Source organism: Alosa alosa, chromosome 3 (assembly GCF_017589495.1).
Source record: "Alosa alosa isolate M-15738 ecotype Scorff River chromosome 3, AALO_Geno_1.1, whole genome shotgun sequence".
Classification (NCBI taxonomy): domain Eukaryota; kingdom Metazoa; phylum Chordata; class Actinopteri; order Clupeiformes; family Clupeidae; genus Alosa; species Alosa alosa.
In genome coordinates this window covers 36,153,808-36,166,892 of record NC_063191.1, presented here as the reverse complement: position 1 = coordinate 36,166,892, position 13,085 = coordinate 36,153,808, and the positions used below count along the sequence as shown (strand labels likewise).

At 42.4% G+C, this 13,085-nt stretch overlaps 1 pseudogene; it reads right to left on the bottom strand.

Moving 5' to 3' along the window:
• Positions 1–13,085, bottom strand: part of LOC125291679 — a 67,011-nt pseudogene that overhangs the window by 43,265 nt on the left and 10,661 nt on the right.

Here is a 13,085-nt window from a genome sequence, read left to right as displayed (position 1 = left end):
TCCAAATAACCCATATCAGAATAACCCATATCAGAGCAAAAAATGAAACACCGGACCAGTTTTGTTTTGTTGTTGTTGTTGTTGTTGTTCAAGACCAAGTGTGTTAGAGTGTAAGATGCGGAGTGCTGCAATAGCCCCACTAGTTCTTAATGACTAAATGTCGGCCATCCGTAATGAGTAGAACTAACAACCGCATGCCTGTTTACTGCATTACAGTAAATACTGTATAGGCTAAGACGCTGATTGAGCGCCATCTAGTGTCCATCTCCATACACACAGCACTACATGGCCACATTGTGACATTACTACATTGAAAAAATAGTTGATAAGTCCTGCATGCTGTTTAAAGAACATTTTGAAAATGTAAAATCAAAGCTGAAGTATGAGGCTAAATGCATTGAAATTCACTTTTATACAGTTCCAAACATTTAATTTCAATGTAGCCTGTCATATCATTAGTTAGTTCAGTCACTCCATCAACTTTATTTAGATAATGCAAATTCCAGAGTAATTGTGAAGAACATTTTTACTTTTGCCATTTAAAATCATATTTGCTAATGGTTGAAAGTTTACATACTGTACCTCCTTAAAATTTAGTGACACTTGTGTAACTTGAATTAAATGCCTAGAGTATCCTTCCACAAGCTTCACACTGCACTCAGCTGTGTTTGACCCATGACTCCTTGCTGAATCTCGAGCAACTGAATCAAGTTGTCATCAAGGCTTAGGGATGGTCACTGCAAAACCATTATTTAGTTGTCCATAAGCCATTTTGTTAGCTGTTGTTTTCGTTTTCGGAATGCATATTATGATCATTGTCCTGCTGAAAAGTCTGTCTGCGTCCAAGCTTAGGCTGCTGGCTAATGTCTTCAGGATGAATTTTCCAAGTCTTCATGATGCCACACACATCTTATTACTGTATGTGCCCTCATCTACTGTCATGTCACATACACTAATTACTGACAGCAGCAAACCACACAAGAGATGATCTATACCATACTGAAACTGCAGTAGTAGCACATTATGGGATGGTAAGGGGCACTGAAGAACGCATAGCCTCCGACTGCTACATGTGGGCAGTTTCAATTTGTCCAGTTAGGACATATCAGCTAAATATAGACATTTTAGCTCAATAAGTTCCTTGATTTGGAGACTTTTTACTCCCTTTTGTCATATGGTAAAACGACACGTTGGCATAATAGGTCTGCTTTGTGTAATACCATATATGTTTTGTTTCAACATGAGGGGTCAGTACATATCCTGCAGGTGTCTGAACTCTAACTGAGCTACTCTACTGATACTGCAATCTTCACTGGTACAATCTTTAGCGAGTCAGGAGTATAAATGTATGGAAATACTCTCTCAGTGAAAGTGTGAGTGAACGTGTGCAGGTCGATGTTATTGAGGCAGTCAGAGAACGAGAACTCTCCTCTGTCCCAGTCCAGCTGCACTCTGATCCTCTCGAGTTTCAGCTTCACGTTGAGAGGAGTGACCGGCTTGGACGGGGAGACTATTTCATATTCCCCACTAAACTGACCCACACCCCAGATGCCTTTGCTGCAGGAAACACCGGTAACACTCCATAATAAGGTGCCATAATAAATAGCAAACTAGTAATTACCTAACCCTTTGTTAATATTTGTTAATTGTTACTAACATATCTATATGGCACAAGTTAATAGTTTTTTCATCATCAATTAAATATTTGTTTGCATAAAATCTGTATGTTAATGTTTTAGCAAATCTATTAACTAATATTGTATTAATATGTGTTAATAGTTAACTAAATGTATTTTTGGCACTAATTAACAGTTATTTCTTACATCATTTAAATGTTAAATGTTTATTTACAAACTATATGTTAATAGAAAAGTTAATGACTTATTATTATTTAACTAATTGATATTAAACTGTGCAACATAGGACCCTTACAATAGATAGATAGATAAATACTTTATTGATCCCAAAGGGGAAATTCAAGAAAAAAAACACGGAGCTACCTTGACATGCTGCCACTCTTGTCGGCGCCGGAAATGTTTGCAATAAAGTTAGTTGAGCTTAATTAACATATTAGTAATATATAACCATCAGTATGGGGGACCCTTATAATAAAGTTGGTTAAGCTTAATTAATATATTAGTAGTATATAGCTATAAGCGTGGGGCCCCTTATAATAAAGTTAGTTGAGCTTAATTAATATATTAGTAATATATAACCATCAGTATGGGGGACCCTTATAATAAAGTTGGTTGGTTAATTAATATTTAGTATATATAATATATTGGGGACCCTTATAATAAATATAACTTTATTAATATATTATAATATATAACTATTAGTCAGACAGTGAAGGGACTGAGACCAAAACTGGCTTATCACTTTTATTCCTTTAGGGAAAAGTTCAAACAAAACATGCCTTCAGACACTGGCATACATAAAACAGCATCTGCACAAAGCAAAATAAAAAGTAGTTGAATGGGCTATATTACATGTGATTCCTATACCATCACTGTCAGCCCTACTAGCAAGAGAGGCGTCGACATGGAATGTTCAGGTGCACAGAACGAGTTTATTAATATTCTGAGACTCACTAAACACTCACAGGCGTAGACCATAATGAGGTTATGTATAAACATAATGCTAAACTACATGTACATTCATTTTCCTGCTTGACTGAATTGCACTTTCCATGAGCACTAAAGCTAAACTACACTGAATGCATGGAAAGTTGCTAGTGGAGTTTACAGCTAGTCACGATTAGACTTCGTGTGTATGAACTCGTGGTCATAATGAAAACATTAATAATCGTTCTCTAAGTTGCTAGAATTGCTACCAAATCCTAACAATACAAGTAAAGTAATATAATACAGGTGGTATATCGAAGTTTTTAACGTAAACAACATTTTACAGTTACAAAATTAAAACAAAGTGGAGAGTGCTTTATGCAGTCAACCTACCCAATGCAAAACATACACTTCTGATCAGCTATGGCAACAATGGAGGACAAAAGCGCCAGCAGAGCTGCAGTATACCGTTTCCTCCAAGGGGCTCTAAAACACCAATCTCAAAAAGCTGCTTAATTACGGCGAAAATCACATACAAACACCAAACTATATTTCTAACTCTGTTACACCCCTCCCCTGAATTTCACCAAATTCAAGCAGCAACCAAACAGTACTTCCAAAGGCAAAGAGTACACTACTTTCAAACACTAGACAGGGTCACCAATTACAGGACAGCCAACCACAAAGGTATCCAATAAGGACGAAGTGGAAGAAGAGGTGTGCCTTATACACCCCACAAGATCATAAAGCCAAAAACAATACATTCCATAAATTCTCCACAAAGCTAATCAGAAAAGCTAGATAAATAATAATATGTCATTAACTTTTATATTAGTATATAGTTTGTAAATAAACAGTTAACATGTAAATTATGTAAGAAATAACTTAATTAGTGCCAAAAAGACATTTAGTTAATTAATACAATATTAGGTAATAGATTTGTTAAAATATTAACATACAGATTTTATGCAAACAACTAAATATTGAATTAATGATGAAAAAACTATTAACTTGTGCCAAATATATATTTTAGTAACAATTAACAAATATTAACAAAGGGTTAGGTAATTACTAGTTTGCTATTTATTATGGCACCTTATTATGGAGTGTTACCGAAACGCCTCCTTTCCTCTGGGAAGACTCTGTCTTCACATGCAGGAACCAGACGTCACTGTCCCTGAGCTCCACGTCCCAGGAGTGAGTTTCAGAGTTGAAGCCCTCAGCGCCAAGGACACTGGACAGCCTGTCGAATCTCTCTGGGTTCTCAGGAAGCTGCTGTCTCTCTGAGTCGCACACCGGTCAGATCCTCAGATAAGAGGAGATTTGGATGCGCAGTGTTGGGATCCAGAGTCACAGGAGCTGCAAAGAATAAGAACACACATAAGAATGTTGTGGGTGTTGTTGCTGCTGAGGATGATGATGAAGCTAATGGTGATGAAGATGACGACGATGGTGATGATGATGATGACGACGATGGTGATGAAGATGATGACGACGATGGTGATGAAGATGACGATGGTGATGAAGATGACGATGGTGATGATGATGATGGTGATGATGGTGATGATGATGAAGATGACGATGGTGAAGATGATGATGGTGATGATGGTGGTGATGATGATTATAATAACCACTATCATTTTCAAACCAAAGCCCTCCAAACTAAAATCAACCTCAGCCTACTGTCTACCCACTCTCTTGTGTCCAGCATTTAATCCTGTTGGTGCTGAACCTACAGTGAACTGCAGGCATAACATGGGTATTACAGGTCAAGACTTTGAAGTGACGCTGTACAGAAACATTCAATGTATTGTTACTGTCAAAAGAAAGTGTGCTGTGTGTCTGTATGTATGTGTGTGTGTGTGTGTGTTGTGTGTGGGTATTGTGTGTGTATGTGTGTGTGTGTGTGTTGGGGGGTCGGGTTTATGTGTCTTGCACGCATGTGTGTGTGTGTGTGTGTGCGTGTGTATGTGTGTGTGTGTGTGAGAGAGAGAAAACTCACTGTACTGTACAGTGTCTTTAATCTTCTCCCAGACTCTGAACTTCAGGTTGCCCAGGTGCTTTGCCACATTGATCAAAGCTCCTGAAACCCTCTCTGGATCCTGCAGTGTGCACTGGGCTCTGGAATAACATTCAGGAGTCAGTGCTGCTGTGTTGGGCTCTGAGTTAACATTTAGGAGTCCGTGCTGCTGTGTTGGGCTCTGAGTTAACATTTAGGAGTCAGTGCTGCTGTGTTGGGCTCTGAGTTAACATTTAGGAGTCCGTGCTGCTGTGTTGGGCTCTGAGTTAACATTTAGGAGTCAGTGCTGCTCTCTCTTGACCATTTGAGTTAAGCTGTGTTGGGGTCAGTTCATTTACAGTGCTCCTCGACCTTGACCATATAGATAGAGAGTCATCATCACTCTCATCTCCACTGTGCTCTTGTAGTTCTGCATTCATCATCACTCTCATCACGCATCATCACTCTCATCACGCATCATCATCACTCTCATCACGCATCATCACTCTCATCACGCATCATCATCTCATCATCATCATCATCCTCTCATCAGCATCATCATCACTCTCATCCGCGCATCATCATCTCTCATCATCATCACTCTCATCACGCATCATCACTCTCATCACGCATCATCATCACTCTCATCACGCATCATCATCCTCTCATCGCATCATCATCACTCTCATCACGCATCATCACTCTCATCACGCATCATCACTCTCATCACGCATCATCATCACTCTCATCACGCATCATCATCACTCTCATCACATCATCATCACTCTCATCACGCATCATCACTCATCACGCATCATCACTCTCATCACGCATATCATCACTCTCATCACGCATCATCATCACTCTCATCACGCATCATCATCTCTCATCACGCATCATCATCACTCTCATCACGCATCATCATCACTCTCATCCACGCATCATCACTCTCATCACGCATCATCACTCTCATCATCATCCTCTCATCACGCATCATCAGCACTCTCATCACGCATCATCATCACTCTCATCACGCATCATCATCACTCTCATCACATCATCACTCTCATCACGCATCATCACTCTCATCACGCATCATCATCACTCTCATCACGCATCATCACTCTCATCACGCATCATCATCACTCTCATCACGCATCATCATCACTCTCATCACGCATCATCATCCTCTCATCACGCATCATCATCACCATCACGCATCATCATCACTCTCATCACGCATCATCATCACTCTCATCACGCATTATCATCCTCATCACGCATCATCACTCATCACGCATCATCATCACTCTCATCACGCATCATCATCACTCATCCACGCATCATCATCACTCTCATCACGCATCATCAGCACTCTCATCCTGCATCATCATCACTCTCCATCCGCATCCATCATCACTCATCACATTATCATCCACTCATCACGCATCATCATCACTCTCATCACGCATCATCATCACTCTCATCACGCATCATCACTCTCATCACGCATCATCATCACTCTCATCACGCATCATCACTCTCATCACGCATCATCATCACTCTCATCACGCATCATCATCACTCTCATCACGCATCATCATCACTCTCATCACGCATCATCATCCTCTCATCACGCATCATCATCACTCTCATCACGCATCATCATCACTCTCATCACGCATCATCATCCTCATCACGCATCATCACTCTCATCACGCATTATCATCCTCTCATCCTCTCATCACGCATCATCATCACTCTCATCACGTATCATCACTCATCACGCATCATCATCACTCTCATCACGCATCATCATCACTCTCATCACGCATCATCATCACTCTCATCACGCATTATCATCACTCATCACGCATCATCATCACTCTCATCACGCATCATCAGCACTCTCATCACGCATCCATCATCACTCATCACTCTCATCTTGCATCATCATCACTCTCATCCGCAGCATCATCATCACTCTCATCACGCATCATCACTCTCATCATCATCATCACTCTCATCACGCATCATCATCACTCTCATCACGCATTATCATCACTCATCACGCATCATCATCACTCTCATCACGCATCATCATCACTCTCATCACGCATTATCATCACTCATCACGCATCATCATCACTCTCATCACGCATCATCAGCACTCATCACGCATCATCATCATCCTCATCGCATCATCATCCTCTCATCGCGCATCATCATCATCACTCATCTTGCCATCATCATCACTCTCATCACGCATCATCATCACTCTCATCACGCATCATCATCACTCTCATCACGCATCATCATCACTCTCATCACGCATCATCATCACTCATCACGCATCATCATCACTCTCATCACGCATCATCACTCTCATCACGCATTATCATCACTCTCATCACGCATCATCACTCTCATCACGCATCATCATCACTCTCATCACGCATCATCATCCTCATCACGCATCATCATCACTCTCATCACGCATCATCCATCACTCTCATCACGCATCATCACTCTCATCGCATCATCATCACTCTCATCCGCATCATCCTCTCATCCGCATCATCATCCTCATCACATCATCACTCTCATCACATTATCATCACTCATCCAGCATCATCATCACTCATCGCATCCATCACTCTCATCGCATCATCATCACTCTCATCATAGCATTATCATCCTCATCGCGCATCATCATCACTCATCACGCATCATCATCACTCTCATCACGCATCATCATCACTCATCACGCATCATCATCCACTCTCATCACGCATCATCATCACTCTCATCACGCATCATCATCACTCTCATCACGCATCATCATCACTCTCATCACGCATTATCATCACTCATCACGCATCATCAGCACTCTCATCACGCATCATCATCACTCTCATCACGCATCATCATCACTCTCATCACGCATCATCATCACTCTCATCACGCATCATCACTCTCATCACGCATCATCACTCTCATCACGCATCATCACTCTCATCATCATCATCCTCTCATCACGCATCATCATCACTCATCACGCATCATCATCACTCTCATCACGCATCATCAGCACTCTCATCACGCATCATCATCACTCTCATCACGCATCATCATCACTCTCATCACGCATCATCATCACTCTCTCATCACGCATCATCATCCTCTCATCCGCGCATCATCATCACTCTCATCACGCATTATCATCCTCATCACTTTGTCATCATCACTCTCATCGCATCATCGTCACTCTCATCAGCATTATCATCACTCATCCGGCATTATCATCATCTCATCAGCATCATCGCTCTCATCCGTTATCACTCATCCGCGTCATCCTCGTAGTATCATCGCTCATCCATCATCATCGCTCATCAGCATCATCATCACATCATCATCATCCACTCATCCGCATCATCATCACTCATCATCATCATCACTCATCATCGCATCATTCATCATCATCATCATCATCCGCGCATCATCCACTCTCATCCGCGCATCATCATCACTCTCATCAGCGTCATCATCGCTCATCCGCATCATCATCACTCTCATCATCATCATGCTCTCATCATCGCATCATCACTCATCAGCATTATCACTCTCATCATCATCATCATCCTCTCATCATCATCATCTCTCATCACGCATCATCATCACTCTCATCATCATCATCCTCTCATCCGCATCATCATCTCTCATCCGCATCATCACTCATCATCATCTCATCCTCATCATCATCATCTCATCTCATCATCACTCTCATCCACGCATCATCATCACTCTCATCCACGCATCATCACTCTCATCACGCATCATCATCACTCTCATCACGCATCATCATCACTCTCATCACGCATCATCACTCTCATCACGCATCATCAGCACTCATCAACATCATCACTCATCACGCATCATCAGCACTCATCAGCATCATCATCACTCATCAGCATCATCACTCTCATCATCATCATCACTCTCATCCATCATCACTCTCATCCGCATCATCATCGCTCTCATCCGCATCATCATCATATCATCATCCTCATCATCATCATCATATCAGCATCATCACTCTCATCAGCATCATCACTCATCATCATCACTCATCCGCATCATCATCACTCATCAGCATCATCATCCTCATCATCATCATCCTCTCATCATCATCACTCTCATCGCATCATCTCTCATCACTCTCATCGCATCATCATCACTCATCGCATCATCACTCATCGCATCATCATCGCTCATCCGCATCATCATCTCATCACGCATCATCATCACTCATCATCCACGCATCATCATCCATCATCGCTCTCATCCGCATCATCATCTCTCATGCATCATCATCACTCTCATCACGCATCATCACTCTCATCACGCATCATCACTCTCATCACTCATCATCATCGCATCATCATCACTCTCATCACGCATCATCACTCTCATCACGCATCATCAGCACTCTCATCACGCATCATCATCACTCTCATCACGCATCATCAGCACTCTCATCACGCATCATCAGCACTCTCATCACGCATCATCACTCTCATCACATCATCTTTCTCATCGCGCATCATCATCATCGCTCATCATCATCATCATCACCGCATCATAAATTAATGAATCACTCACGGCCTCAAAGAAATGAAGATTAACTGCATTTAGCTAAAGAAATGAAGATTAACTGCATTTAGCTAAAGAAATGAAGATTAACTGCATTTAGCTAACCAAAATGTATTTGTGGTGAAATGAAGATGAACTGCATTTAGCTAACCAAAATGTCTTTGTGGTGTCTTTAGCGAATATACTGTATGATAGGCACCAGACAACTTTACTGAGTTAGAACTGGGATTTTTTTTACTTCACGTACAATGCATGTGGGTGAGGGAGCAAAGATTTACAATATTCAAAAGTATACATTTACAAAACCAATATCTTTATCAATTATTCCAAATGCACTCAGCAATTTCTATCTAAATTAACTTCTTGGCCAACTATAAATGAGCAGAATAGAAAAAGGCTGTAAAATGCGATTAGCTAATTTCTCACCTGGTTCCTGTAAAGAAATTGCTGGATTTTCTTAACCATTTCCACCCAACTGAGTGTTGGATTTTATCGAACCGATCAGTGACACTAGTGTAAAGGCTATTATAACACAAATATCTATGAATAGCTATAATACCTGTAACAATGTGTTGGGACCAGCTCCCATCTCCTTTGCTAGGGCTTTGATAGTGCTCGAAAGAGATGAGATCTCTTTGTTCATCTTCTCAATCTTCTCCATCATCTGACTCTTCTGCTTCTCTTCCTATATAATATATTATATATATATGTCTTATTTGCAAAGAAGAGAGGAGAGAGTTTCCACCTAAAGTCAGTCAGACCGTTTTAATAAAGACGCTTACTTAGCAATGCCAGTGTTTGTATCTGTGTGTGACATCTTAATAATGCCAAAGGATTTGCCACTAGAGTACTCTAGTAATTTATGTTTCATGTCACTTACCTTAAATGTCTGAGCTGCTTCATCTATGGGACTGAAGTTGTGATCTTTATGTTTCTTTGAGTCTCGACACACCGAACACACAGGCAGTTTATCCTGCAGGCAGAACAGAGTGAGTGCAGAGCGCAGGTCTCCACCTGTGCTAAGGCTTCCTGGCCTCTCTCCTGTAAGAAGGTCTCACACAGGTTCTTCAAAGCCAGTTTCGGAGGATATGTTTCCTTTGAGTTTCTTCTTCTACACACGGGACACTCTCTAGATCCTTTGCCGTCCCAGAACTGTTGCAAACAGGCTTCACAGAAACTGTGACTGCATGTCAAAATGACTGGCTCCTTGTAGATGTCACAGCAAATGGGACAGGAGAAATCTTCCTCTGAAAATTTGTTGGAGGCCATCTTCTATCTAAAAAAACAGACTGTGTGAATCTACAGACTGTGAAAGCGAGTCCAGATTCGTTCTGTTTGCATAAACAAAGCTTTTCACTTCCTTCCTTTTTCCTTCCTTCGGGAAGAGGCAGAGGGAGGCAGTCTCTGGTAGATGGATTCTGATTGGTCAACACTGCTCAGGAACAGTCATCACCTTGGATATGTAGATAGATTCTGATTGGTCAACACTGCTCAGGAACAGTCATCACCTTGGATATGTAGATAGATTCTGATTGGTCAACACTGCTCAGGAACAGTCGTCACCTTGGATATGTAGATGGATTCTGATTGGTCAACACTGCTCAGGAACAGTCATCACCTTGGATATGTTTGAAATATGTGAAACTGGTTCTTCTTGGCAGTCGTGACATCAGAGAAAGCCTGTGGCACTATGTGACTATGTGGCACGGACTCACTCAACATTTATGGTGGTGAGAAAGTGGATGTGGGTGCTGTTTACTGGTACATGCATAACTGAAGACTAGTGCCAACAGAACATGTACTGTGGTTCTGGACCCCCATTGGAAAAAGAGGCCCAAGCGGTGACTGTACACAGCACAGAGTAAAACTTAGACTCTAAGGTAAAATCTACTGCTGTGCAAACCTTCTCTCCAGCATTACTCACAGACGTGCAAACAAAAGTCAGCAATACCCAATGCAGGCACTCTGTTTCCCAGCATGCTTGACTGTGCTTCGCACATAACATTACATTACATTACATTACATTACATTTGGCTGACGCTTTTTTAACCAAAGCGACTAACAACATGGTAAACAGTAAGTTTTAGAACAATTCTCACAATTTTAGGACAGTTTAAAAAAAACACAGAGTACAGTAAGAATAAGTGCGTCGGTGAGTGCTGTATTTTAACAGTTACTTGTCAGTTTAAAAGGCTGGTGAGTGCTAGGATCAGTAAGACTTGTTGTAAGTGTTGCTATGAGAATAGATGTTCTCTAAAAACTGGGTCTTCAGGAGTTTTTGAAAGTGGAAAAGGATGTCCCTGCCCTTGTAGGAACTGGCAGTGTGTGTTCCCTGCAACCGAGGAACAACAGATGAGAAAAGTTTGGATTAGCAGGCGTACGTGGTAGAGCTGAAGCTAGGCGCCGTTAGGTCAAGAGAGGAAGCGTCTGGAGGTAGTGTAAGTCTGTATGAGGGCATTCAAGTAGGTGGGAGCAGAACCCGGAGACTACTTTGTGAAACTGGCGTTAGAACTTGAATTTGATGCGGGCTGCCATAGGTAGCCAGTGTAGCTGGATGAGCAGCAGGGTAACATGTGCCCTTTTGGGTTGGTTGTAGACCAGGCGCGCCGCTTGGCGTTCTGGATCATCTGAAGTGGTTTCACTGGGCGCAGGCTGGGGAGACCCGTCAGGAGGGCATTGCAGTAGTCAGGGAATTGAGATGACTATTGCCTGAACCAGAAGTTGGGTAGCATCTTGAGTCAAGTAAGTCCTGATTTTTTTATTATGTTGTAGAGTCTTGGCTTGGCATGACCGGGCAACTGAGGCAACATGATCTGAGAAGTTTAGTTGGTTGTCGAGAACAACTCCTAGATTTCTTGCAGTCCTGGTCGGTGAAACAGACAGGGGAGTCAAATTTGATGTTGATGTCGTGGTGTATGGTGGGTTTAGCTGGGATGACCAGCAGTTCAGTCTTTGAGAGGTTCAGCTGGAGGTGGTGTGCCTTCATCCATGTAGCTATGTCTGAAAGGCAATCTGAGATCCGTGCTGAAACCAGGGGGTAGTCAGGTGGAAAGGACAGATAGAGCTGTGTGTCGTCTGCATAGCAGTGGTATGAGAAGCCGTCTTGAGCGGATAATCTGTCCCAAGGAGGTGGTGTAGATAGCAAAGAGGAGGGGGCCCAGCACTGAGCCCTGGGGACCCCTGTGGTGAGATGGTGAGGTGCAGATAGCTGACCAAGCCATGATACGTTAAATGAGCGTCCTGTGGTGGGGATTCAAACCAGGAGAGAGCAGCTCGGAGATTCCCATGTCAGCGAGTATAAAGAAGGATACGGTGATTAACGTGTCAAAGGCAACCGATAAGTCAAGCAGAATGAGTACTGATGACCGGCGGTGCGCCCTGGCTTCTTTAAGGCTTCTGTTACAGACAGCTGAGCCGTTTTGGTAGAGTGGCCGCTTTTGAACCCAGACTGATTTGGATCAGAAGGTTGTTCTGTGAAAAAGTCAGAGACCTGTTTGGAGACTGCTTTCGTTCAATGCCTTTGGATAGGAAAGGCAGTAGTGAGACAAGGGCGGTAGTTCTCGACTTGAGCAGGGTTGAGAGAAGCTTTCTTAAATAGCGGTGTTACCGGGCCATTTTGAGCAGCTGTTGGAAATGTGCGGAGGTTAGCGAGGCATTGATCACATGTGTGATAGCTGGAAGGCGATGGTCGGGCTGATGGACTGAAGTAGGCTCGAGGGTATAGGGTCCAGCGAGCATGTGGTAGGACGGCTGCATGTCAGGAGTCTGGACACTTCACTCTCGAGAGAGGCGTGAATGCTGAAAAAGATGTTCCAGCAGTCCCTAGAGGTTGTAGGAAGTGCGGTATCTGAGTCAGATGCGTGAGTGGG